Source organism: Cyprinus carpio, chromosome B20 (assembly GCF_018340385.1).
Source record: "Cyprinus carpio isolate SPL01 chromosome B20, ASM1834038v1, whole genome shotgun sequence".
Lineage (NCBI taxonomy): Eukaryota > Metazoa > Chordata > Actinopteri > Cypriniformes > Cyprinidae > Cyprinus > Cyprinus carpio.
Window position 1 is genome coordinate 18207870 of NC_056616.1, and position 27816 is coordinate 18235685.

Genomic DNA, 27816 nt, shown 5'->3' on the forward strand with positions numbered 1-27816 from the left:
GACAGTGATAATCTCAGGAAATGATTGTGTGCATAATTAGATGGTGCAATATGGCTTGGCTTTGATTTGTGTTTAAACCTCTCTAGTACATAAATAACATTAAAAAAAACTACGAGTTGTGCTTCAGAAAATGCACTCGTACATAACCAAACCACTGCACTGTAGAGTGGCCTAAAAAACAGACGGGGGTTTGATTGAAAGCCGCAGATACAGGCCTACAAGAGTAAACAGGAAATGCATGTGAGGAAGTCACACGCTCTTGAGTATGCTTTCTCTCTCACCTTCTTCCTCTCATATACAGTAGACACACACTTTCACACAGACAGCCACACACACCACTCTCTTCAGCTCCAAATAACATAGGCTGCACATGTTTTCTTGTTCACTTTTGTATGTTTTTTATCTCAGAATGAGTGAATAAAATGAGGGCAACAACTAATTGAATATTCCATAGTGGAGTGAAACCAGACCCTCAGATACTCTATATATTTGAAATGATTAGAGGTTGACCGATTTATCGGTTTTGCCGATTAATCGGCACCGATAGTTGATTGCTGGAACAATCGGTTATCTGCAAAAATCCATGCCGATAGTTTTCCCGGTTGTGTCCGTTGCTGGAGCGACTGAGAAGCATCTGTTTTCATTATACAGTGCGAGAGTGGCCTCTAGTGGTTGAAATCACTGACAGCATGTGCTATTTGTTTGGACACGTGATGCTGCACGCTGAACAGTGCGAGAAATTTCAGACCTGAATTTAAATGCAGCTGACAGAAAATCCTGCCGCGCCATTCACATAGTTTTCATTAAATTACATTATATTCACCCCGAATCGTTGTTAATGTACATAATGAATTGTATATTGAGCATTTTCATAGAAACGTTTGTCTTTCTGTGGCTCTAATAAAGTCTGTATGTTTCATTTATAGAGCTATAATATAGATTGCTCTTTACGTTTGCTCCGTTTTTTAAACACTGAACTTCAAATTTATCTATGCTAATTGTTCATTCTTGAAGTAAACTTGTGTCCATTTGGTGATTAAATAAACTGTTTTAGACTGCTGTGTAAGTATTGTTCCTTGTTAGAGTGTGGTAATTTCAACATTTACTATTACTATTATTTATTATTATTACTATTATTATTATTATTATTACTACTACTAGTATGGTTCAGTACTGTTTTTTTTTAATTAAGCACTCTTTTAGTTCTTGTTCAGTATCCATTTTAAAAACTATTGGTTAATTAATTGGTATCAGCCAGTATGGTTGCACGGTGCACCGATACTTCAAAAGTATCGCGATTCTCTGTAATTAAAAACGTCACGATTCCTAAATTTATTAGTATCGATACTTCAAGAATGACCATGTTCCAGATTTGTAAGAGACGTATTTCATGTTGGTGTGTGCAACGCACGCTTCCAGTGCCTCCCTATGGACGTCTGTGTTTTTTTCCCTCATGCACCCAGCAAAAAAGCTTCAGCTGTCATGTGACAAACACTACAGCGAGATGGCTGCATGTGCGAGCACAAGTGATACTGTGGCAGCCGGTCCACGACTGGTAGAAAAAGTTTACGCGTGGAGTGAAATATGGAAGTACTTTCAAAGTTCAGAATCAAGATAAAGTTATTACTCTTATGTTTCTTATGATAACTGAGATAATGTTGCCAAATTTATTTATTTTTTTTACCTTGAATGTCATTGCTCTAATTTATTTTTTATATTTTGATATTTCATATTTTGCTCAAATGTTTAATATATCTGTTGTTCATATTGTCACGGGAGGAGCAAACGACAGACACAGTGGGCGTGGCGTCAGGCCTCGGAGAGGCTTTTATTAACAGATAATAAAACAAGAGGGAATAAAAGTGTCCAAAGGGGGAGAGTGTCCAAAACAAACAGGGTATCTGGTGTCCTCGCCATGCTGTGGGGTTCATGTGGGTCAGGCAGTGTTCTGGAAGGAAGGGTCCAGGTAATGGGCGGAGTCCGGCGGCCGCACCCGCTCCCCTCTTCGGTCCGGGGCGCGAGGGGCGGCGGCTTCTTCCAGCTGCGGCATCCTTCTCGCTGGCCGCGGAACTTGACGGGGATCGACAGCCTGATCCTGGCCAGATGGCCGTTTAAACGGGTGTGGTTCTCATGCGGTTCTCGTCGAGACCGCGGGTCCGGCAGCTCACGTCTCTGGTGGCGCGGGAGTCCCTCAACGCACCCTTTCTAGACCCACGAGGACACCAGTGTGCATGCACGGGGAAGAGACCGATCTCCCATGGAGAGGCACATTGGGCTTTTAAACAGTGGCGGTGATGAGGCTCCATTTCCTTCAGGTGTACCCCATCACATGCCGCCAGCCCTGGATCATCCAGCGCCCTTCCTCTCTCACACACTCACTCCTGTCAGGAGCCTGGTGAAGGGCGGCGATTTAGGATGGGGTGCCGATAATAATTAGGGGGGAGGCAGCTGACTCGTCACAATATGTTCATTTATTAGTGTGTTATATGATTAGAATGTTGTCCCGGTTTTAAAATAAAGCACAGCAATGATATTTGACAGTGTATTTTCCCTTTCCAGAAAAAGTATCGAAAAAGTATCGAAATCGCAATTCTTGACTTGGTATCGGTATCAAAACAATAATTTTGGTATCGTGACAACACTATCAGCCAGTGTGGTCCAACCTAGCTATCGGTATCGGCAAAATTCACTATCGGTCGACCTCTAGAAATTATTAAGACAAGTATTTACTTAAATCCTCTAAACTGAGAGTATGAGCTCTAACCTAAACAAACTAAATCTATGTGTGGATGAGAACAGGAAATGTAAAAATTGGATGCACTTCCTTCCTGCTAAACATTTTCCCATCACTCCCTCTAGGCCAAGCAGTCAACTACAAGAGTATAAACAGTAACTGAGTCATTTAAATAGTATAATCAAGTTAAATATGTGAAGAACTTGAACTTTAATAAATATTGTTATTAAACATATTAAAATATTGTAGTTATTAAACTAGTTATATAAAATGAAATAAGTCATGAAGCTCAATAACATGCGCAGTTAAAAAAAAAAGTGGGTACACACAAAGTTGTGATTAAGTATCAGTTTTATTTAAAGCTGCAGTCCGTAACTTTTTTTGGTTAAAAATGATCCAAAATCAACATTTCAGCAAGAACATAACCAGCCAGTGTTCAAAACTATCACTGTACTTTAGCCCGATTCACAAAGGTTAGCTTATAACGTTTTCTAATTTAAGTGGTACAGGTAGGTTTTTGTGGGAAATTCGAGCATGTTGCTGCGTCATTACGTCACGTCTGTAAACATAAAAAAGTTGTCCCGGCTACTAGGCTAATTGCATGTGAGGATCCTGCAGGTGGTGGATCATTTATAGCCTTTTCTCACAGCAGCTAGAATAATTAAATGTAAAAAAAATCATTTTGATGGTGGATTGTAATCCAGAAAGTATTATATGAAATGTGAATGAAATTAAATTATATTCCAGTTTTAAATGTGCTTCTGATTACAGATAGCCAAGGATTACACAAGATTTGTATTTTAACCTGTTAGCCAGCACCCCCCATTATGGGACCCACAGCTGAAAGTGACCTACCTAACTTAAAATTGTAACAGTTCCTTACTTCAGTGTGTTACACACATAATTTTGGTGTCTTTGGAAAGAAGACCCTTTGGGCTTTAATTTTTATCAACCAGAGTTGATAATGCTCAAAAAGATAAAAAATTATAGACACTGAAGTGCCTTGAAATTTTTTTGTACCACACTGAATTTTTTTTATTTGATATAAAAATACATGAAATCAGTCCTGGAGCAATCTAGAAAAGTAATGGGTTGAAAAGTCAATAATCACACTTTATTCATATAGACGGCGTTCACATTGATAGCTGTGATTACACAGTAATAGCGTGCTGATTTGCGCTCAAACAGATGGTAATCATGCAGATACAGGCACATTCAACACTCACACGTATATAAAAATTAAAAATATAAAGAAAAAGGCGATAGCTAAGTTCCGCCTCCATCAGATGACAGGTGCGTCAGAGCACGCATCACGAGCCGTCACGAGAGAGCTCCAGAATTCAAATAAAACAATCTTCCGCCTATCTTTCACTTTTTTTTTTTTTTGGTGGATTGTCTCATTCTGTTTGTAACACTGTACGCTACAAAACCATGCCGCTTTTTTACTACCAAGATGCAGTTTCTGAGCATGAGTTATTCCATGACGGACACAAACAATTCTGTCCCTGAAGAACTGAAATGTAAACAAAGGAATTATCATCCATATTACAACGTTATTGCTTCGTTGGACTAAACGTGCAACATGAGATTTTGTTCAGTGGACCCTTACCTTCCTAACTAAACCGGGATTTACAGCTGTGGATGTGTTTATGACTCGTTATTATGACGAATCTGTTATGTACTGCGTTTATAGTCTTCATGTTTTGATGTGTACTGCTTACACAAATCTAGCAAATACATTCTTTATAAGCTTTATAAAACAGCAATCTGTGGTCGATGCTTGAGGCTTAGATCTTTATAATGATATATAGTCTGTCAAGATTAAATTTGTCCCGTTTCATTTAATCTATTCGTAAACATTGACACGTGCAAACGGGGAGAGTTCAGTGCGCCCACGTCGTGGTGCACGTTAAGAGCTTAAAGACAACCAGTTCGAAGGAAGCATAGTTTGGCTTTTTGGGTTAAAATAATTTCTTGGTATGAAATTCGAATGGTATGACAATTAGAGATTAGACTGTACAGAAACTGAAATCTACACACTATACTCATAGTTACGCAAAGCTGATGTTTTTAACATTAATGATCTTTGAATAAAGTATAACAATAATAATAATTTGCACAGTTTGATGTGATATGAGCTAATCGAATGTTAGATCAAATCACCATTGGTAGCACAATTTATTGTAATGTTTTTTCCTCAGTTGGTCAGAAAAACGTGGCAGACTTGTTACTTACTTGTTCAGATGACAATATACGTTAAAAATACGTTGGGTCATATATTCCTAGGCACAGGCTAGAATGAGGAAAGTGGCCTAGTGGTAATAGAGTTTGACTCCTAGCCCTAAGATTGTGCTTTCGAGTCTCGGGCCGGCAATACCACGACTGAGGTGCCCTTGAGCAAGCACCGAACCCCCAACTGCTCGCCGGGCGCTGCAGCATAAATGGCTGCCCACTGCTCCGGGTGTGTGTTCACAGTGTGTGTGTTCACTGCTGTGTGTGTGCACTTTGGATGTGTTAAATGCAGAGCATGAATTCTATGGCTGTATGTCACATCACTTTTATATCTGTGATTACGAAGTATAGGACTCACACCAGTGCAGTGACTGACTGCCACACATACTCCTCAAAACATTAGATTTATCCACACTGGAGCCATACCTAGAGTACAAAGCACGCAAGGAAGATAATTCCGCAAGTAACTGCAATTTCAGTTTTTTAAACAGAGATGGTGACAAAGAGGCAAAACTTGTGACTGTCCCATAGACTTCCAAGTAAATGACACTGTCAATGTCCAGAAAAGTATGAAAGACATCGTCAGAACAGTCCATCTGCCATCAGTGGTTCAACCGTTATGTTATGAAGTGACGAGAATACTTTTTGTAAGTGAAAAAACACAGATGCGCAGTTTTCATTTAAATCAAAGCGTAAATACACATAGAAAATGTATCTTTGTGTCGCGGCTGACGCAGAAGAGCATAAGCTGCCTGCATTCAGCGGATATTCTGCAAAATGGCACTACGGTGATGTGGATAGATACAGAGGAGATGAATTGTTGAATAAAGTTGTTATTTTTGTTTTCTTTGGTTACAAAAAGTATTCTTTTTACTTCATAACATTACAGTTGAACCACTGATGGCAGATGGACTATTCTGACTATGTCTTTCATACTTTTCTGGACCTTGGTAGTTAATGGGACAGTCACAAGCCTCCCGGTTTTCGTCCAAAATATCTTAAATAGTGTTCCCGAAGACGAACAAAGCTTTTACGGGTCTGCGTAAGGTGGAGTATCCCTTTAAGTATCAACTTGCTCCCAGATGTTTCTCATAACAGACAGATAAAATAATAGACTGGACAAAATTTGGAAATTGCTGACATATAAAAAGAATGTAGTGTTTTAAAAAGTATCCAGATAGCAGAGCTCAGAAAATTTGGCCTTTTTGAAATATTTGAATTTTGTTAACAGTATTGGGTTTCTTTGCAAATCTGAATATAAGTTTGAAAAACTGTTCAGATCTCTTCTGAAACTCTAGAGGAGAAAGTTGTGACATTGTTAGAGTCTTTCTGGGAAAAAAAAAATTATCTGGAAAAAAAAGTTAAAAAAAATTACTTAAAAGTCTCCCTGTGGTATCCATATATTCTATCAAGTCTACATTATAAGTCTTTTTTTATGAGCCTGATATAGGAACCAAAGGTAACATTTGGAAAACAAACAAACATCCTAGCTTGGAAGTGTTGTCACATCTTCAATGATGGCTATGCTCCTGGAAACTATGACATTAAAAAAATACAACTTCCTCTTGTGCTTCCAGGAAGATTTGCATCATTACAAAATATATCCAGTGTTATATCAGGGACTTCCTCAAACCATATGAGTGCAAGTGCTGCTTACAATAACTGTGAAACTCTGAGATTATCTGCCATCTTGTTTTATAGTAATACAATACTGTATATTTATGAAACAAACAAACAATTGTACCTTGCATTTGGTCTCGGTATTGTAGCTGGAAATATACTACATTTCCCAATTCCATGAGGCAAATTCTAAAAGGTTCTGCAAGAATGTCCTTAATTGAAAATTAAATATGCTACGCTCAGCTCCAGATGTTCCAGATGAGCTACAGGGCTGTTTTATGTGGCAATAACTGACATCTCTCTCTAGGAAAAAAAAAAACAGCCAAACCCTAAATGGAGAAAAAAAAAAAATTACTAAAGGCACATATAATGTGCTTGTGGAAAGCTGTTACTTGTAATGCCAAAGAGTAAAATGAGGAAACGGTTAATTAGAGGCAATAAGGAAAATAAATGAAAAAACCATGAGGTCTATAATGCAATGACATTTATTATGCCACAACTTTTAGCTTCTTAACTATAACATCATGCAATGCCATGTTACATGTTATTTCTAGTGAGTTTAATTCCAAACTAAATTTGTAAGGAGAGACACAAAAACAATGTACAGTGCTTTTACCACTGTCTCTCTCATTAGATGACAAGTCTAAAAACTCATCACTGAAAGAAATTACAATTCATCATTAACATAAGTGGAACAGAAAGCACTAGAATTCTGTCAAGTTTCAAGACACTAATGCTGTAGTACTGAAGTATGAACACTGCATCAAGATGGTTATTATTAGAACTAAAGTATCACTACCTAATTATTTTTCTTACAAATCATTTTAAAGTTGACCAATTTATGATGGTAAAAATAAACTGCTTACTCTATGCACTTTATATTGTATCATTATGACAACTAGCACAGCTGGGAAATGCAGAACTTCCTTTAAGGCAGTTAAAAAAAAAATTGTTGACCCAAAAAAATTAATTCTGCAGTTCTCAAATCATACAGCGCCTGTGATGCCGCATGGACGTCAATAAATCACACCAGTGACACTCCAGTGCTTGTCACCAAACACAAGTTATCATAGGATTTAACACACACACACACACACACACACACACTTATAATTTAATTTCGTAATTTTTTCAATTACTTACTCCATGAAATGTTACTATATAATACAATATAGTATAGGCTGTATGAACTATTTTTATCCTGGTCATTATAAGGAAAAGAGCAGTGCAAACATTCCTCAAAATTTGTGTTCTATGGATAAAATAACAGCATACATGTTTAAAGCAATATAAGGGTGAGTAAATAATAAAAAAGGTCTGATCACTCAGACTGAGAATGTACTGATGTTCTATAGGAGAATCTCTTGAAGGAGAAGGGAAGGAGAGCAGAAAGACAGAAATAACCTGGCAGAGGGAGAGCAGCCAGTGCCGGAACATGGATCAGGGAAATGGGGCTTGTCACATTACAGTGATGAATAAGGTGGTTCTGGTGCATGAGAAGACGGAGGACAAAACATGTTGGTATCCATCACAACTTTTAATAATCATTTCTTTGTTTCCACAGAATATGGCGTAATGGAAAAAGGTTATTTAATATTTGGTGAATTGTTGTTTTGAGTCATAGTGATTTATTGTTTTGAGATTTTTATATGAATTAGTTGGCGTTTTTCTATGAAAATCCAGCAAATAAGTCACAGCCTCCTTGCCGTCTATCCTTTATTACTAAGACAAAAACAAGAGAGAAGCAGGAAATGGAGGGATCAAATGTAAAATACACTGTTTATTCAAATAAATATGTCTGTAGGATTCTGCTTGGCTCAGCATGTGTGTGTGTTGTGTGTCTGAGTACAGTCAGGCTAAGAAGCCAAAGGTGTTTACCTGGCCCCAGGATGGCGCAGTATGCAGTGTGCATTCATGTCTGCACGTTTGAGGTGGTTTAAAGGCTCAAGAGAAACGTCTGGGCTACAGACTGAGTCCTCCTCTCATGCCGACTGGCCGTCCCCCTGGAGCTGCAGCAGTCTGGCCGAGGAGATATGACCACTTAAACGGGAGTTTCCGGTCAGTCTAGGTCATCTGCTTTCTATATTATGTTTTAGCAAGGAGATCTGTTCCACAGTTAGATGTTTCATGCACGACATTAAGCGTCCGACTGTGTTTGGTCAGGTTCACAGTGGTCTAATGCAAACCTTCACATGTTGCATGGAAGCTATGCTGTGGTTATGGATCAGAAGTCACAGCACAGCTGCACTGGAAAGACTTCTGCACTGAATATCTTGCTTTTTTAAAGCTGTTTGAGATGGAAAGATATTTTAAGACGGACATTCATATCAGAATTCGAATTTAGTGGCTAGGCTGAAAAGGACTCCGGTTTCACCAGACACATTCTCCCTCAAAAAAAACACTTGTGCTGGGGGACGACACACTGAAAAGACTGTACTCCGCTGCCAGGAATGTCAGGAATTGTTTGTGAAAAACACACGCTAAGCAACACAGAAACACAGATTGCGACACAAACACACACTCAGATATGCATTCTCACACATACTCAGCTGTTAAACTCAGAGAGACCGAAGAATTTACACTAACATGTACAGCATATCACACACACACACACACAGATGCTATGCATCCAAACCCCCTTATTTGGGCTGGGTGGTGTTGGGTATAAATAGTGGAGTGGTGTTACGGTGAAGGGCCAGAGGCCACAGAACTCCACCCAACCAGTCTTTTAAAAATACATGCTCTCTCACTCTCTCTCTATAACCAATGTGTGAACTTGAGGAGAGGGTTTTGGGGGGGGGGGGGTCTCACCCACCTAAAGAAGGTTTGATCCCCCTAAAGATGTTGTTTTCATCTTGAAATTGATCAAACCATTAACATTTCCTGAACATCTGAATTAAATATGCTATACGATTGGGCTCATTAAGGGACCAGCATTTTTTGCAGAGATGAAGCAAGAACATATTGTGTTTAAATGCAAAATAACATTTGGCCACTAATTCTGTTAAACTCAATGCACAAAGTAAACATTAACAACAAGTATGCATGGTTTATCTGTAAAATTGCATGTGAAAGTTGCATTCATTACTACAATAGTAGGTTGCGTCACTTTTGTTTTTTGGAAATGGACAATAGAAAGAAAAAAAATCTTTATTTAATTATTAGAACATTAAATGTTCAGCAAAGCTTTAGTTGTTTTTAAATGTTTGCCATATATGATATATGTGACCCTGGACCACAAAACCAGCCATAAGGGTCAATTTTGGTGAAACTGAGATTTATACACCATCTGAAAGCTTCCATTGATGTATGGTTTGTTATGATAGGACAATATTTGGCTGAGATACAGCTATTTGAAAATCTGGAATCTGAGGGTGCAAAAAAAATCTAAATATTGAGAAAATCGCCTTTAAAGTTGTCCAAATTAAATTCTTACCAAAGCATATTACTACTCAAAAATTAAGTTTTGATATATTTTTGGTAGGAAATTTACAAAATATTTTTATGGAACATGGTCTTTATTTAATGTCCTAATGATTTTAGGCATAAAAGAAAAATCGATAATTTTGACCCATACAATGTACTGTATTGTCGGCTATTGTTACAAATATACCCGTGCTACTGGTTTTGTGGTCCAGGGTCATATATACAGTTTACATTTGGTGAAATATAAGCTAGTGTTTCCTGAAATGCTTTTAGTTATTTTTGTCAACCTTTAAAGGGACAGTTAACCCATAAATTAACCATCTGTCATCATTTATTCACCTTCAGATCCTGCTAAATCTGTATGACTCTCTTTTTTTAGAGTACAAAATTAGATATTTTGAGGAATCTTAATGTAGGTCTTTGTCATAAAATTACAGTTCGGAGTGACCACAACTGTTAAGCTCCAAAAATTCACCATAAAAGTGGTCATATGAATCATGCATTATATTCTAGTCTTCTGAACTCATATAGTAGTTTTGTGTGTGAAATGGACTGAATTTTAAGTTGTCATTCAATGATCTTTCCCTCCTGTGAGCTGTTAACTGAAGAACTGCTATCGAGTTAGCGAGCTGAACAAAACATTTCAGCTAATTTGTGACTGTGATCCAGATAAAATACTTTATTGAAAAGAATCAGCTAAAAATAATCATTTGTTAACTGATCTGGTTCTTGAGTTCAGCTCACCGGCTGCAGTGTATCTTGCATTAATACTTTGTTTACAGAAAATTCTCAGTGAATGATGACTTCAATTTCTGTCTGTTCTTCACACAAAGCTACCATATGATTTCAGAAGTCACAAGATATATGGTTTTATTTTATGGCGCTGATTTTCATATTTTTTGAGCTCTACAGAAATGGCTACTATGAGCAGTCATTGCATGGTAATATTATACATTCATAAAGATGCAGTACCATTGAAATAAAAGAAATTAATACTTTTATTCAGCTGTGATACATTAAATTTAAAATTGACAGCAAATAGATTTAGAATGTTACAAAATTTATCACTGTGAATGTTCTCCTTTTACAGTATTTCCAACAGAAGAGTAAACTATCCCTTTAAGCTTGAACTTGTGTCTTCATATCTTATGTTTCTTTTTCCCTTTCTTCATTTCACCTACTCTTCCTTGATCCACCTTGTCATTTTCCATTTTTCTGCCTTTAATGTCATCTCTCCTTTGCGTGTCTAACGATAATTATACATTAGTCGCGACTGAAAAGTGACAGGTCAGTCATTTCTCCAAAGGACTGTTTAAAAAAAAAAAAGCAACATTCCTCTGTATACCCAGCACAAAGAACTACAATGCTGCTAAAGTGGGTCCAAAATTCAGACCGGCAAATGTCAACCTGAAAAACAAGAAAGGATCCACCGAAAATACCTCAAAATTGTTGAACTTGAGCCTCGAGTCTCTACCTCTCAGTTATGTGAAAGCTTCTATTGTCTTCAGTAAACTGGACTCTTTACTTTTCTTGGATGGACTGAAGCTTCCTACAGACACTCAAAATAAAGACTCTTCAATAGTCCTTTGCAGCTCTCCAGATTCAGCAAAGAAGACCCCTTGTCTTATCGCTGTTTTGGGGCTGTGAGTCAATTATTATAGATTCTTCAGATTAGAATATTGGTATTATATTCCTGCATATAATTTGTAGGGTAAGACTGTGTACTTAATGCCTTTTTTTGAGTCAGTCTTTATAGAGAAAACAAACATGCCTACTATTAAGCTGGAACACAAAATGTAACCACATATATTATTGTCCACACATTTATTGTATAAAAGACTCCTTTAGACACACGCAAGCACAACTGAAGTGAATCTGACTGGCTTAATCTCACTCTCAGATAAAACATCTGAAACTTGGATACAAACAGAGGAAAAGCCTCCCAACTGCTACTAGAACTTCAGGCAGAAACACATCTGTCCTGATGTCTGTGGTTTCAGGGAAAGAGTAACGGTAGGTCATAACAGGAAGTATCCACAACTAGTAACAGAAAACGTCTCAGGAACTTTGATGACGTTTTAATGATCAACAGACGACACTTTCAGATTTTGTCAGCACATATCAGTTAGCCAGGAAAACCACTTCCTCTGTAAATCAGGGGGAATTCTAGGAGGGCTCTTTCTAGAAACCCTGCATCTGCTACATGGCATAAAATGCTAAAAAAATACATGAGCAAAACTGAACATCAGCTAAATTGTTACAAATATCAGTACTAGGTAATATAGTTTGGCTGTTAGTGTGATGTCACTTTTATATAGTAATATCAATAAGTTAATATCAACTAACTATATAAAATCTTTATAATATTTTCGAACTAATTATACCCAGCTAGTTCATAAATTCAAAAACTAAAGGACTGGAACTGTTGCAATGCAAATTATAAAGCCTCCTTCTTTTATTTCTAGTGTTGCATTCCTCAACGAGAGTTCAGCATAGTATCTTAAATGACCTGTTTGAAAGCTCCAAACTTCCCATGACCCAGGTCAGATGATTGCAAGATGAACAGGCCAACAGCGGTGAGAATCTCTCCAGAGATCTGAAACCTCAGGGTCAGAATGAATTGGATCACAGCCTCTCCTGTACCTTTCTGGGCTGAAATTCATACTCTGTTCAAAATCTCTTTTCCTTGGAACAGAAAGCTACTTTTTTCCTGACGCCAAATTCGTTTTGGACCAAAGCACAGAGGATGTTCAAGTCCAGCCGCTGTATACAACAGGACTGTACTGGACCTGAAAGCAGGATTACAATTTAATAAGCAGGTTTATATAGGCCCCGAGTATACTGGCAGACTGTCAAACGTGACTTACTCCCATTTAACATTTAACTCAGCATACCTCTGGATCGCTACCAGAACTTATAGATGTAGTCAATGATGAAAGAAAAGTTAAAACCTAAAAACCTACATTTGATCCAATTTCTTCCCCCTCCAAATCATACCTTTGCCTGAGGTTTGGCTACCACACATAAAACAGATAATCAACTGCATAAGAAAACAACTAAATCAATGAAAACTAAAGAGTATTTTACAAAGTACAGTACTATACCTGTATGCAGTAACCACAAATTCCCAGTTACTTTTTGGGTCCAATTCAGCTCCAATTCCATTATTGTTGTACTATTTGCACTACTTTTTAATAGTTATGTAAGCTTCTTTAACATACGCTGACGTACATGATTCCCAAAATAGCACATTTAGTATGGATCTGTTCATCCTACTGTAAAGTATCATGATTGGATTATATAAATTAAGTAGGAAATATACCAATAATATAATAATAAAGTATAAAGTACTGCAAAATGAAACAAAAGCTACTAACAATAGTCATCACAAATCCAAGCCAATGCAAGTAATATAACATTACAAGTCCAGACGAAACTAAAGCTGTTGCTTCCAGAGGGAAACAAACAAGCATGAAGAAAACACAATAAAATAAAGCTATATTTGAAAAGCCAAAGACAGTGCAGACCAGCCCACATTCTTTGCTACTTGACTTGGCGCAGCATCGGATATGGAGTCATAAACAAGTTGTTATCTTACATGGCATTTTTACAGCCTAAATTAAAAAAGCCAAAAGCTCTGATAAGTCCAAACAGAGAGTGAAATAGCCTGCGGTCCTGGGGATGAGACTGGCCGTGGGTGGTTTGGGATCTGGGACCCCTCTTTTATCTCTAACCGCTGTGTTAGGGAGGACAGAGTAATGCTTTATTGTGAAGTTATTAAGGCCTGTAAAGAGTCTTTATGGGGATGCTGTCAAAACTATTTATGGAGAGTAAGTAACTACGTCTGGTGATAGACAATAACTTTTACATTTAAACTGTAGCACAATGCTGAACCAAAACCCAGCAACACACCACCAGAGCATCAACATGGGCCATTAAAAATCATATGAGAGGTGGAGAAAGATGCAGAGAGAGAAAGTAAAGGGTATGACTTGGATCAAGCAGAGGAAAACAGTGGAAAAAGCAGACACATGTTTGGAAGAGAATGTATAAACACCAAAGAAACAAAAATGTTCTCATCATGGCACGATTTCCTTATGTCTGGAAATATCTGTCACCCCTTTCCGCTAGGCATTTCATTCTTTTCCTTGTTAATACTGTCTGATCTGCCTAATTCCTATGTCCATTTATCACATCCGTGTTCTTGTATGCCAGGAGTCCAAGAGTAACCTTTCTTTTTTCTTTTTTTTCACCTCATACACAAAATTCTATACACTACAAACACTTTCTGATGCACAATTTTAGATTTTTGGAGACATGCCCCATCAACTGATTTAAACACACATATACAAACGTTGTAAAATTACACTAGTTTATAGCAGAAATTTGACTTCTATGAACATCATAATCAGCTAAGTACTAATCACTACAAATCTTATGATCATACATATACAGTACACACAGCCTTGGGCTGGGCGATATATTTAACGATATGATCATGCGCATCTTAGCAGAAATTTGACTTCCGTGATTACCACTAAATCACCATCACCTGCTTTTAAATGGAGCGGCATTTAATAGACAGAGCCGTAGATCACTGACAAGCTACGCAATATCGCGTTCATTATCCCAGATGAATCGCCTTCGATAATGAACGCGATATTGCGTAGCTTGTCAGTGATCTACGGCTCTGTCTATTAAATGCCACTCCATTTAAAAGCAGGTGATGGTGATTTAGCGGTAATCACGGAAACGGCTTTACTGACTAGATGCGCATGATCATATCGTTAGATATATCGCCCAGCCCTAACACAGCCTCATAACAGATCAAACTTGATGAAGCTTCTTATACATTAAAAGTGAAAGGCAAGTTGATAAGCCCCAAAAAAGGACAAAACACCACAAAGGTGTCATAAAAGTGACTAGTATCACTTGTGCTATATGCTGTATTCAAAGTCTTCTGAAGTGGGAAACAGTTAGAAAACTATGATTGTTCAAAATAATTCAAAATAAAGAAAATCATACAGATTTAATGTACTGTAATGACAGAATGTTCAATTTAGGATAAAGTGTTTCTTAAAGTTTAGTGTATTTGCTGAAATGAATAGAGCTGTTCAGTCACTCAAATGTCAGTTTGTTAGGATGTTAATTCATCATTGAGTGCTTCTAGAACTTTTAATGGGTTTTCAGAAAAAAAAAAGATTTTGATTTATGGGTAAAATATAGTCTTTTGTTAAAAATAAGTGAAAGTATGTAAGTTTATGTGCTTGACGAATCAGGCATGTAACTCGATAGCAACTTACATTTTTAACACAACACAGTGGCTTCGACAGACATGCTTGAGATATGACTATAAAGCATATGTACTTGTTTTGCAGAACAAAGGCAAGTCACTTTAAGTAATGTAAATTGACCACAGAGAAGAAATATTTTTATAATTCCTTATGGAAAGAGTTCTAGGACTACAAACTGAACAGCTCCACCACATGACCTAAGTGCAGTGACATGAAAAGATGAGATGAGCAGTGATGTTTCAAAGCATGTTGGGCAGTGATTTCAGAGTCATTAAATGAGGAACACAAAGGATTCAGAGGTAAAAGACATTCACACTGAATTTGCACTGACACTCACTCACTCCTAGCACATAAAAACAGTTTCCTGACAGCAAAAAAATCATGCAGGCTTGTGCAACTTGAGCTCGTAAATGTGTGAAGAAAGCAAGATTATCCTTGATAAGATGCAAGATATTTTTGGGTGTTTAATAATCTGCATCTGCTGTAGTAAATGTTCCACTTAATCAATATTGCTCAATATTAAAGTAATGTGCAAAAATATACAGCAATGCTGTTTATCCCCAAGTCATCTTATAAGGCACAAACTCTTTCAAAGAATGAAAGTGGATGTCGCCTATAAATCTATGATCATCATTTTAAAGCAAAGGTTGAATAAGCAGAGTAATAGCAAAGTTGTACATAAAAAAATAACATTTTTAATATAAATCCGACTGGATTTGTCATATACACATAGGATGCCTCGAGGGTGAGTAAAACACAAGCTAATTTTTATTTTTGGGTGAACTAACCCTTTAATGGGAGACATATCAGAGTTTAAATAAGAGCAAGTTGTTGGTGTGTGTCTTGCAGGCACATCTGTGACCAGGACAGCAAGTCTTAGCCACTGTATCCAGAGTAATGTCGGCATACCACCACAAAGTACGGACCACATCCAACAAGAGTAACTGTTGACGCAAGAGGAAGCTGTCTGAAAAGGATGTCCGGGTACTAACCCAGACTGTATCCAAAAAACATAAAACCACAGCTGCCCAACTCACTGCAGAATTAAATGTGCACCTTGACTCTCCAGTTTCCACCAAAACTGTTCATCGGGAGCTACATAGGGCCAATATTCATGGTCGGGCTGTTATAGCCAAACTTTCGGTCACTTATGCCAAATGTTGGTCTCGGTGATGCCATCAGCACAAATCTGGGACAATATGAAACATGTATTCTTCTGCCATGCCATTCCCTATTGTGCTAGATGTCCAACCCCTGTATATGAACAATGTTAACTGTGCTGTCCCTTGCAAGATGACGGAAATAGCCACTGACAAAACCAAAGTAATGACAGATGCCAAGGTTTACAGCTGATGTAGACTCTTTTAAGGCCAACAAGCATGAGGTTTTTTATTTTCTAAGAAATTAAAAGAAATTATCCAGCAGGGACTATTAAATAGTTCAGAATAATCAATCAAACAGTAAAGACATTTATGTTACAAAAAATGTCTATTCCAAAAAAAATGTTTTTTCAAACTTTCGTCAAAGAATCCTGAAAAAATAGGGATGTAACGATTCACTCAACTCACGATTCAATTCAATTCACGATTTTGATTTCACGATTCGATTCACAATTATTTTATTTTTATTTTTTTACAAAATGAGATTTAAGACAAATTATAAATTAAATGTGTCCTTTTATTGTTGCTTGGACAAAATTTTAGCAGAACAGAAAAGACCTAACAACTGAGAATCAGTGAATAAGGTGAACACATGGCATGCAGGAAGTGACGGCAAAGATTAAATGACTTTGAACATACATAAGCTGGCACTGAGGAAAAACTGAAAAATTGAAAACAACCAACTTGCCACTTACATATCTTGGCCTACATAAAACATGAAAGTTCAGTGGCATGCACACACGACATGGACACATACAAGCACACATTGCCCAAGAAGCACAGAGCGGTTACACACAAAGAGTCGGGCATGGCAGCCCTATCTACCCAGCATATATTTAAGGTTACTATTTTAGAGCGGGTTCTTCTGTTCTTTCACAAGCAGTAAATTAGTAAAACAGAGCTGGCTTGAAAACTGTAAAGCAGGGCAGATGGCACTTCCTAACAAGATATAGAGATCTGCCAGAGCACTTCATCTTCATAACCATTTTACTGAGCAATTAGATGTATCTGAAGATGGCTATAATAAAACACCTTTTTCTGGCTCCCTTAAATAGCATTAACAAAGAAAGACAAGCTCAAATGGAAACACTTGTTGGAAAGCAGTTTGTGGATTATGTTCTCAGGATGAAGCTGGAAAGATCTGAGGATGACATAACTTCTGGAATGTTCTCCATCTGTGTGGTAGAAGAGATTCAGGATTGCATCGAGGAGATCAACAACACAGTGCAAAATTGTAAAATTTGGTACTTCAAATCTAAATGCCCCTCAAAGAATAACAGAAAATCACTGAAGAGAAAACGGCTGACAAGAAACAGATGACACACACACAAAAATGATCTTAGGTTCCTTGAGGCCAGGAATGAATTTCCACTTCAAACAAGCAAGTTTTCAGGAATGCTCTTTAATTGGTGTGTTAATGGCACTGGTAAATGTGCCCCACCCAGAGTACCACTGACTGAGCCACCCACACGTTTGCCCAGATGCCAGCTGTGCCCTCCTCAATCTTTTGCAAGGAAAACAGTTGGGAAAAAGGCACAAGCTTCTTAGTTCAAAACACTGTGGCAATCTGGCTGCCTTAAAATCTAATGCATTATTATCATTAACTCTAATGCAACTTCCTCAACATCTGGTTCGAGTGAGAGAATCACGGTTTGAAATGTGTTTTTACAGATTTGCGAGATGTTCTTCTCAGAGAAGGAGTCTGAGAAGATGTGAAATACCACACCTAGCATATCCCCCTCACCCAAAAGATCCTCACTGACAGACCACTGCCAAAATATGTGACTGTCCTCTCCGAACTCAACACAGCAACGGCAGGAGTAACAGGAGCACTTGAGCTGAGCTCCAAAAGACATACCAAAGAGAGCTGTACAGAATCACAACACTGCTTCTTCTGTTTCAAATGTCGTCAGTGAGTCACTGTGATACATATTTCATCACATTTTCCAAATATGACTTAAGATCTCTAATGGCTAGAATTGATGTTCAATGTGGACAGTTTTGCCATTGAATAGTCAAGAGTAGAGTATAATAACAGGAAAAAGTTTCCAATACAGAGAAACTGGGGTGTAGCTGCTTTCATCTGAAACAATGTACAATCTGTATTTGACTTGGAGAATAAATCTTTCATGAATTTGGGGTTTTATTAATCATTAGGTGCTGTATTTGAACTAATTTTGGAATTTTTTAGTGTGGGAAACAAGATAAATTGTCCAAACCACAACTGCAAACAAAAAGTATTGTTTACTTTATGTTTGCATTTACTTTCTGTAACATTTATCCCTTGTGAAATTACAAAATTAGTTAAATCACTAAAATATATTAGACTAAGAATAAGGTAACTGGGGCTTTTTTTTTTTTTTTTTAAAGGGACAGACACATACTTCAGCTGATATGTGCAGGATCTGCATTACATTTTCATGCTGTCCAACTGAGATTCAATCCAAATTGGAAAAAAGTGCTTGTGGCAACATTTCTGCAAAATTATATTACTTTCCCTCTTACAAGTTTCACAGCATTTTCAAATCGAAATGTCCAGTGATCTGCTCTAAAACTGCATTCAGTTTGAAACAGATGGGCATGAATCTGTCAGTGTTTTATTAAACTGGCGGTTTTACTTTTCGCACCACTTCAGAAATTAAATGCCCAGTGGTGCTAATAGGCATTGCTCTATTGCATTTGAAAATTACCTACACTAAACCTAACTGAGAGTGTTAACAAAAGCAGACGTTTGATAAAAACTAATTTGCAATGCCATTTTAGCTGGCTTCTACAAGCCTTTTGCTTCTACAAGCTCATTTATCAAGTCAATGGTTCACCTGACTCGTACCTGAGCATTCTATATCACAAGTGCAATGCTGTGAGCGAGCTATGAAGCAAGTTTACTACATCAGAAAAGCCATAGCTAAAATATGGAGCTGGTTATGCAACACAAATCTCAGTAATGTACTACCTTTAAAATCATGTACTATGGTGCAATTGTTTTCTTTAGAGGTCACAACAGTAATTTGCAAGTAACCACAAGAAAATTAGTATTTATTCATCAATTATTTGCCCCTGTAACACCACAAGGATGCGCTGTTTCTATGTGTATTTAGCTTTGATTTGAAAGAAAACAGTGCATCCTTGTGGAACGGATGATACAAAAGAGCATACACAGCATACGGTGATATGGAGAGACACAGAGGAGACTGTTGACAGAATTTTCATTTTGGGGTGGAGTATCCCTTTAACACTTGACTTCCCTTTTGGCTTTGTTTGAAACCAAATGCACTAAATGAGCCTATATGAATATAGCTTTCACATAGAATATCATTACATTTACACATTTCATACGTAAAAGAATGGCTTATATAAGGAAAAAGAAAGAAGCCAGTGTATATGAAACAGCAAATGATGGAGCTCTGATCTTACAAAGGCTGTTTGTCCAAGTCAAACATTCAGGAAACCACTTCGGCAACCAAGCCTCCCTCTGTCTATGCAAATATTTCACTGAAAGTTCAAATGTCAAATCATAGATCAACATTGTCTGCTGTCCAGTCCTTTTAGAGTCTATAAACCCCTTTCTGTTTTTCCACTACTATTTAGTAATTTTAATACTCAATAAACAAGTCGGCAATCTGACAACCATACGCCCACCAACAACTTACACTGTTTACATTAAATACCCAGCAAAATATGACTGACAGCTCGGCGGACTCATTTCCTGCTGCAAAAGCTCCCACCTGCGCTACTCTGGAGGAGTTGGCCTTCGAGTTTAAGAGAGTCACCGTGTAAATCTGTCAGCCGGGGGAGAGTATGATGAATAAATGAAAAAAAAAAATTAGAATCAATCCCTTGTTTCTATAGCTGGGCGCAGAAAGCAGGCTGCATAAGCACGCGAAGATTGGAACTGCCAAAAATCACACGTACATAAGTGAAGCTCGGCAGAGACTGACATCTAAATGAGGATTACATGCTTGTTTGTGCATCTACTTTTATATAACATTGCTAACACTTCTTATGAATGTGATTATGATCCGCAAAGACTGTGAACCAAAGGTGTTTCTATGGGATTTCTGTTTGAGATCAATGTGTGCAGAGTTTACGTCAGTGCATACAGCAGCTGAAGTCTTCACATGTTCATGTGTGTAATTGTTTCCAATGTGACTCCCATATGCATATGGCTAAACTCTTAACCTGCTGCTCCTATAGCTTTGTCTCATTCAGTTTTTATTTCTTCCACTAAACGGGTAGAGTAAATTGGTCAAGGCATGCTCTTGAACAGTGGAAAAGGTTTTTTTTAACCAATGAAAAAAAAACAAAATTTTAGCAATTTTGCATTCATCTGTCTTATTTTTCATAATCCAGTCAGCTCCCATAATTTTCATGAGTTTTAGAAATAGACGATCCATAGATTACCATTTGAGCTCATTGTTAGACCATGGCTCTGAAAGACAGAAGCATTTAGATGGATCTAGAGAGTTCTCCCACCTTAAAGGTCATACAAGTGCAAAGGGACTAAAGTTCAAACTGTTCAGGAGTGGAGATCTTTAAGAGCAGGATGGCTTACCTACAATAAATCAATGAAGATCAAGTTCATCTCCTGAAGAGTGTTTACCCGCGTGTCTGTGGCCTTCTAATAATCCACTCTAATCCTTATTAACCAGAGATAATTAAGATTGTTCCTCTTTCAGTTTGACAAAACATTCCAAAGATTCTAGTCAATCTATACTAATGTTCAAAGCTTTTAGGCTAGTACATTTTTTTTTAGAAGTCTCTTACCGCTCACCAAAGCTGTATTTATTTGATCAAATAGACAGTACAAATGGTAATATATGTGAAATATTATTATTTTTAATTTTTAATATAATGATTCTTCTTCTATTCACTACCATTCAAAGGTTTTCTATTTTCTATTTTAAAATGCAATTCATTTCTGATGTTCAATTTTCAGCAGTCATTACTGCAGTCTTCAGTGTCACATTATCATTCAGAAATCATTCTAATATGGTGATTGGTGCTCAAGTCACATTTGCCAATCCTTGCTGAATAAAAGTATTCATATCTTGGGAAAAAAAAGAAATAAACAAATTACCCCAAACAGTACTGTACTGTATAAAACACATGCACAAACACTAAACTTCTGAAAACCACAGATCATAAAACAACAAGTGAAAACTAGTTGAAAGCTAAAGGTGTACCACTGGAGTGTAAAGACTTATTAACATCTTGAACTTCCTCACACTAGTCGAGCTAGATAACAGCACTGCACTTGAGCACCGTCCAAGAGAGTGACTTAACACACGCGTGTTCGCTTAGTGTACACACACCGAATCACAGCCCAGCCAAAAGTAACACCTGCTCTTAAAGTAAATAGGACAGATGCTCATCCTCCTGCTTCCAAAGTGAGAGAGAGAGAGACTCAGTGACCCCCACTAATACACTGCATACCAGTCCCCTCTCCCTCTCTCCGGTCTGGAGTTTAAGTCCTGAAAATGTCCTGATATTTCACTAACACCTGCTAACCACCATCACTCTGACACTCTGGACCAGAACAATACTGTCAAACAAATTACAAACACAACAAAAAACAATTACACCACTATTCAAAAGTTTGGGGTCTTTACATTATTTTTTGAAGAAATTACAAAATGTTTTTCAGCAAGGATGCATTACATTTATCAAAAGTGAAAGTAAAGACAGGTATAATGTTTCAAAAGATTTCTATTTCAAACAAGTGCGGTTCTTTTGAAATATTAAACAACAACTTTGATAATACGCTGAAAATTCAGCCTTTTCATTACAAGAACAAATAAATTTTAAAATATATTACAGTGAAATAAGGTATTGTAATAGTATTTCATAATACTACTGTTTTTACTGCTATTTTGAACAAATAAATGCAGACTGGGTGAGCATAAGAGACATGTAGACAAACTGTGTCCACACTGCTATGAAATCAAACCCAAGACAGAACTGCGCTTTCCTACAAAACACACAGATATCCGGGAAAGTTGATCATGAAATTAGATACACTGATGCACCACACAGTAATAATGTACTAAACAATGCAACTGTGTCTTATGAGGGGAACACTAATAAGGACAGTGCCAGCATGAGTCTGTCACCACAGTATGAGGGTCAGTGAGTGATCTGACTGGAGTCTGTGTCTCCATCACTAAACACAAGCTCATTATCACTGTTTTTGGCACAATTAGTCTTATTCTTCATTCTTTCTTAATGACTTGTTCAAGCAATATTACGTCTTTACCTACTATTGCATTATTTCATTATATTTTAGTTTATTTTGCACTATCAATTTTTTATTTGTAAAGATGACTTGATTATTTGCGCTGTTTTTTAAATGTTTGTTTATAATTTCTTGTTCTATGCAGCTGCAAATGCTCTGGCAATACCATTGTGGAGTTCGTCATGCTAATGAAACGCACTGAAATTGAAGAGAGAGTGTGTTTCTATGGGCAAAACAAATATTACTCTGTGTACTCTCCTGCAGAGAATAACTGTTTTTCCTTTGCCTGGCTTTATGAGCGTAGCACATCCCTGGCTGGCCATAGCTCATTTGTTCAATCGTTTTCCCACAATACATCCTGAATACACCACATCTACTCTGCAAAAACTTTGCCATGTATACACGCACAATGCCAATGACATGTCAACAGTTTGATTTTCTGCTCTGGCAGTAAGGAAGTCAGCTGTTGTCCCTCATTTAACTTGATTCAGGAATGTAGACTGAGGTTTAAAACATGCTGAAATAAGGAATTCAGATCTCTCTACATGCACATGTGGCCAAAACATTACAAAGCTACTGCTGTGGACAAGACTGGATCTATGTACCGTGTTTTGGGGGAGTTTAAGAGCTGACTGGCAACCGTGGGTGCTCCTGGTGAAGGTGTTGATGGTAAAGGGTGAGGCTTGAGCAGATGACAGATGAAAGTGGTTAAGAACCCACTTAACAGCCACTTGGAAAAAGCTGAAGTGCACCTCAAGAATGCATCGCTGTATTTGTTTAAAGAAATAGTTCACCTTTAAAAATTAAAGTGTAGCCATCATTTACTGACTCTCTTGCTGTTACAACAATGTATGATTTTCTTTTAATCTGTGGCACAAAGAAGGAGATGTTAGGCAGAAATACCATGAGGAGGAGTAAATGATGACAATGTTCGGTTTTGGTTGAACTTCCCATAAGATGTATTTTTGGTTCACTGTTCAGACAATAACTGACTGGTTTCCATCTTTCTATCAATAGAAACTTAACCCTGTAAAGTCTGACATATAAAATACTAGTCAGAATTTTCTGCTTACATTAAATGCATATTAATATCAATTGCCACCCTATAAATTCATATAATATGTCTATAGCTCTTTAGTTTAAGTATAGCTCTTTCACTATAGCTCTTCAGTTTTAAGTACAGCTCTTTCACTATAGCTCTTTAGTTTTAACTGGTGCAAGTTGCAAGATTGTGCACAACAGTTTTTTCAGCAAAGATTTGATCATTTTTAAAAAAGGCCTAGGAAATTTGTGTGTTAAGTATGATACAGTAGCCTTTATAGTGTTAAGATGACCTAACAGATTATAAATAAATTGAATAGTGGTTGACCGATATATCGCCAAGGCCGATATATCTGCTGATATTTGCCATTTTTTTTTAAATATCGGCATTGGCCAATAAGTTTTTCTGCTCGGCGGGATTTTTATTTTGACGGTGCTGAGAGCAGCAGAGCTTGAGCACACAGTGCTCAAATTCTCCCTCTTGTTTACTGTCATCGTTAACAGTTCTGTCTAAATACGGATAAAAGTCTGTCTAATAATCAGATAGAACGGTTAAACAAAGGAATTAATGTGTACAAAAGTATTATAACGATTGCTTTTATATTATTAGTAATAGAAAGACAAACATTATAATACTTTCTCATTTGCCGTCAACATTAAGCAAATACACATTTATATGATTTAAACAAATATTTGAATGACTAATGAACATTTAATTTCACAAACCTTGCAAACTTAGTCGAAACCAGCTGTAAGATCTTGTGAAGTGTGCATTTTTATCCAGCAAGATCGCGTGTTCTCTGTGTGACAGTCGGTCCATGTGAATTGAATGCTTTAAACTTTAAACTCGTGATTTCAAATTATGCTGCGCTTTATGCATTTGCCCAGTCATATTCATGTCATTTTCTCTGTGTGCTGTATGTAAAATGAGTGTTACCCTGGCTTTATTTCAAAAATGTGATTCCCAACGCACACAAAAACTTCCCAGAATACTGAGTGCCCTGTTGGTTACAGTGTTTTACTTCCTTTTTAATTATATTTTTATTAAATATTTATTTATTTGTGAAAAATATTTTGTCATCTAAAGTATAAGTATGTTTATTTTATACATTAATTTTTTAAGCCCTTGTCAAATTATTCTGCAAGATATCGGCATGTGGCTGTCAAAAACACCAATATCAGTCGACCACTAGAAACTGAAGGTTAAGTATAGACGGCTGACCCATGTGCACATTACATCATTCAAATGATTAAGAAGAGCACTGACCTCTTTCATAAAAAACACACTAACAGAATGAAAGGCTTGACTGGTCATGGTAATGTTATTTTCAATAACATTCATAGCAACCCAATGACACAGGACTGCTGTTTATGAAAGCACACGATGACCCATGTGCTCTGCATCTCTCTTGCTCTCACAGCCTCTCTGCACATTTCCTTTGACAGCTCAGCATAAATTTTTACACTTTACACCAGTGATTGTTTTGTCTTTTGTCCCCAATGGAACATGGTATTAAACTGCCTATTACGAACATTTCAACATAATTAAACAAAAAAATTATTAAAGTTGACATTTTATTGCCTATATGACAGCAAGCCCTGATCTAGTATGGACTGAACAAATAGACTATATTTGCCCAAAACCTAAATCAAAGCTTAAGCTTATATCAATGCATTTCTTTGCATCTAACCTGTGAATAGCATACCTTTCAGCAAACGATAGTAAAAGTGTTAAATATACAGACTGTACATAACTATAGAAAATAACAAACAAACACAAGCTGATACTTGTTGCATTAACATAGATGCAACATTAATATGGATTGGTTTACTTGACAGAGGAAACATGATCTCTATTGTTTACTTTAGCAGGCATTACGGCTGTGGGTTTAAAGGCAACAGACAATGCAATAAAGGAGACTGAATATGCAAAACAAACAGTTCTTCATTCTACATTATTATAAGTTAAAGGGATTGTACATCAAGAATGAAAATTCAGTCATCATTTAGCGACTACTCAAGCTTTGTGCTGTTCCAACCCTGCATGACTTTCTTAAAATGACAGTCGCCCAGTCCCCATTCACTTTCATTTGTTGGGGGAAAAGAAAAAAGATGCATCTAAAATGATGCTGGTGACTGAGACTGTACGCCAAAAATCCCAGTGTGGTCACACAGGTTTGTGAGGGATGAGTCTAAGATGAACTCTTCGGATGTAAATATCCCCCCACAGCCTCACAACCCAAAACCTGTCTGACTTTAGACACGTTTTCGTTTGCGTAAAGGTGAGGACGCAAAAAAAGCACACCTGTCCAAACACGCAGAAACCTCAGACAAATTTAAACATCTGTGCCTCGGCTAACACACACAACGGAAATGTTGGACACTTTGATGCCGTGACGAGACGCGCCGTCGGTACAGGTCTCCAAACACAGGGGAAGCGAGAGGAAGGAGAGCGAATCTTACCGAGATACTGCCTGATCTCCAGCAGAACTTTAGGGGGTCCTCCGTTCAGCTGGTAAAAACAGTGAGCCGAGGACAGAAGTTCCCCCCCCAGCAGCAGTGTGGCCATGCAGAAACCGTAATCCGCGCGAGAAAGAGAAGCGAAGCCCGAGAGCCGATAACCAGAATCTCTTCCTGCTGTTCCGATCCGTGCTGTGACTCGCCGCTGTGATTGTTTAGACGGGGACTGCTGCTGTAATTCTTCATCGTCTCCTCACATGGAAGCGCCGAGAATGGTCGTCACCCATCCGCTTCTTTTAGATAAAAACTTTTTTAGTCAACATTTAAACAAAACTAAAGGCACTTCACAGATCGATGCACGCGAGCACACGCGTTCAGAGATGTTCGCCCCCGATCGGTCGTGTTTTCTTGTCGGCTCTGGCTGAGCTATTTTGCGAATGAAGTTGGGAATCCATCCTCTGCTTTTTGGGGTTAGTGTCGGTGGTTCAGATTACTGAATGGGGAGGAAAAAAGTTCAACCGGAGGATGGACTTCGCACTCACTCACGCGCTGTTCGTGTGCCGCTGAGCACACCAGCGCGAAGAAGACGCGGCGAACGCCGTCAGTGCAATCTGAGAAAAACTAATAGGCCTACAACAAACATTTTAGATGCAAAATTACTAAGTATTTTGTAAATAAATGCAAATATTAAAAAAATACAAACATTTAATTAAAAAGATCAATAAATATTTGTGCAATATATATCTATCTATATGTCTATTTGTCTGTCCTGTCTATCTATCTGTCTGTCTGTCTGGAAAAAAACAGCTGTGCATTTGGAGCCAAATTTTTCATTATCCTGGGCAAAGGGTCGTTTAAAGACAACAGCAAAGATAGAAAACAATTTAATTAAATATTCAACCAAGAATCAGATTCATTACTGAGCAGTTTTTGACAATTTGAACAAGCAAAACTAAATTGGACTCTTACAGCCATGTGTTAGTGAGTAAGTGTTAGAATGATAAAAGCAAGTCTGCCTCACAGTGGTTTCATTTATAGTGCAACATAATATCATTATTTCAGGCTAGGCACTCTAAATCAAAATGAAATTATGTCTTTATTTAACCCACTGGGAATATAATCAAGATTGCCAAATCAGAGGTGAACAAGGGCAAAAAAAAGGGCCTTCTCTTTAGCCCTCAAGCCATGTTTGTTAATGTCTCCCCATTTTGAATATATAGCTTCCTGAGGGTTTTGAAATTATTTATCAAAGATTTAAAGTAAAAAGAAAGAATAGTTTGTGTCTCCTAATTTGTTCTGCAAATTAGGATGTTATTTCCATGCAGTACTACTGATACTATTGTCAAGAGAATTTATTTGTACTTTAATAATTAAAATGATCTAAGACTCTCTTTAGTTACTGATGCAATAAGGCATCAAAAATATGCACTATAGGTAGGCCTATGTAATTGTATAAAATCTTGAAGGCCTTGTTTTTTTTCCCCCTCTCATTTTTATGAAGATTAAGTTTTAAAAAAATAGATCAGTGGGGTTATATCATTGAGATTGTGTTTTGTATAAAAGTTCCCACGCGAAGGACAATGGGCTCAGGCTGGAAAAATAATATACACTACATAG

The 27816-nt window shown here is 37.4% G+C and overlaps 1 pseudogene; it reads right to left on the reverse strand.

Moving 5' to 3' along the window:
• LOC109070798 overlaps positions 1-26482 on the reverse strand; it is a 54201-nt pseudogene extending 27719 nt beyond the window's left edge.
• Positions 26483-27816: the final 1334 nt, after the last annotated feature.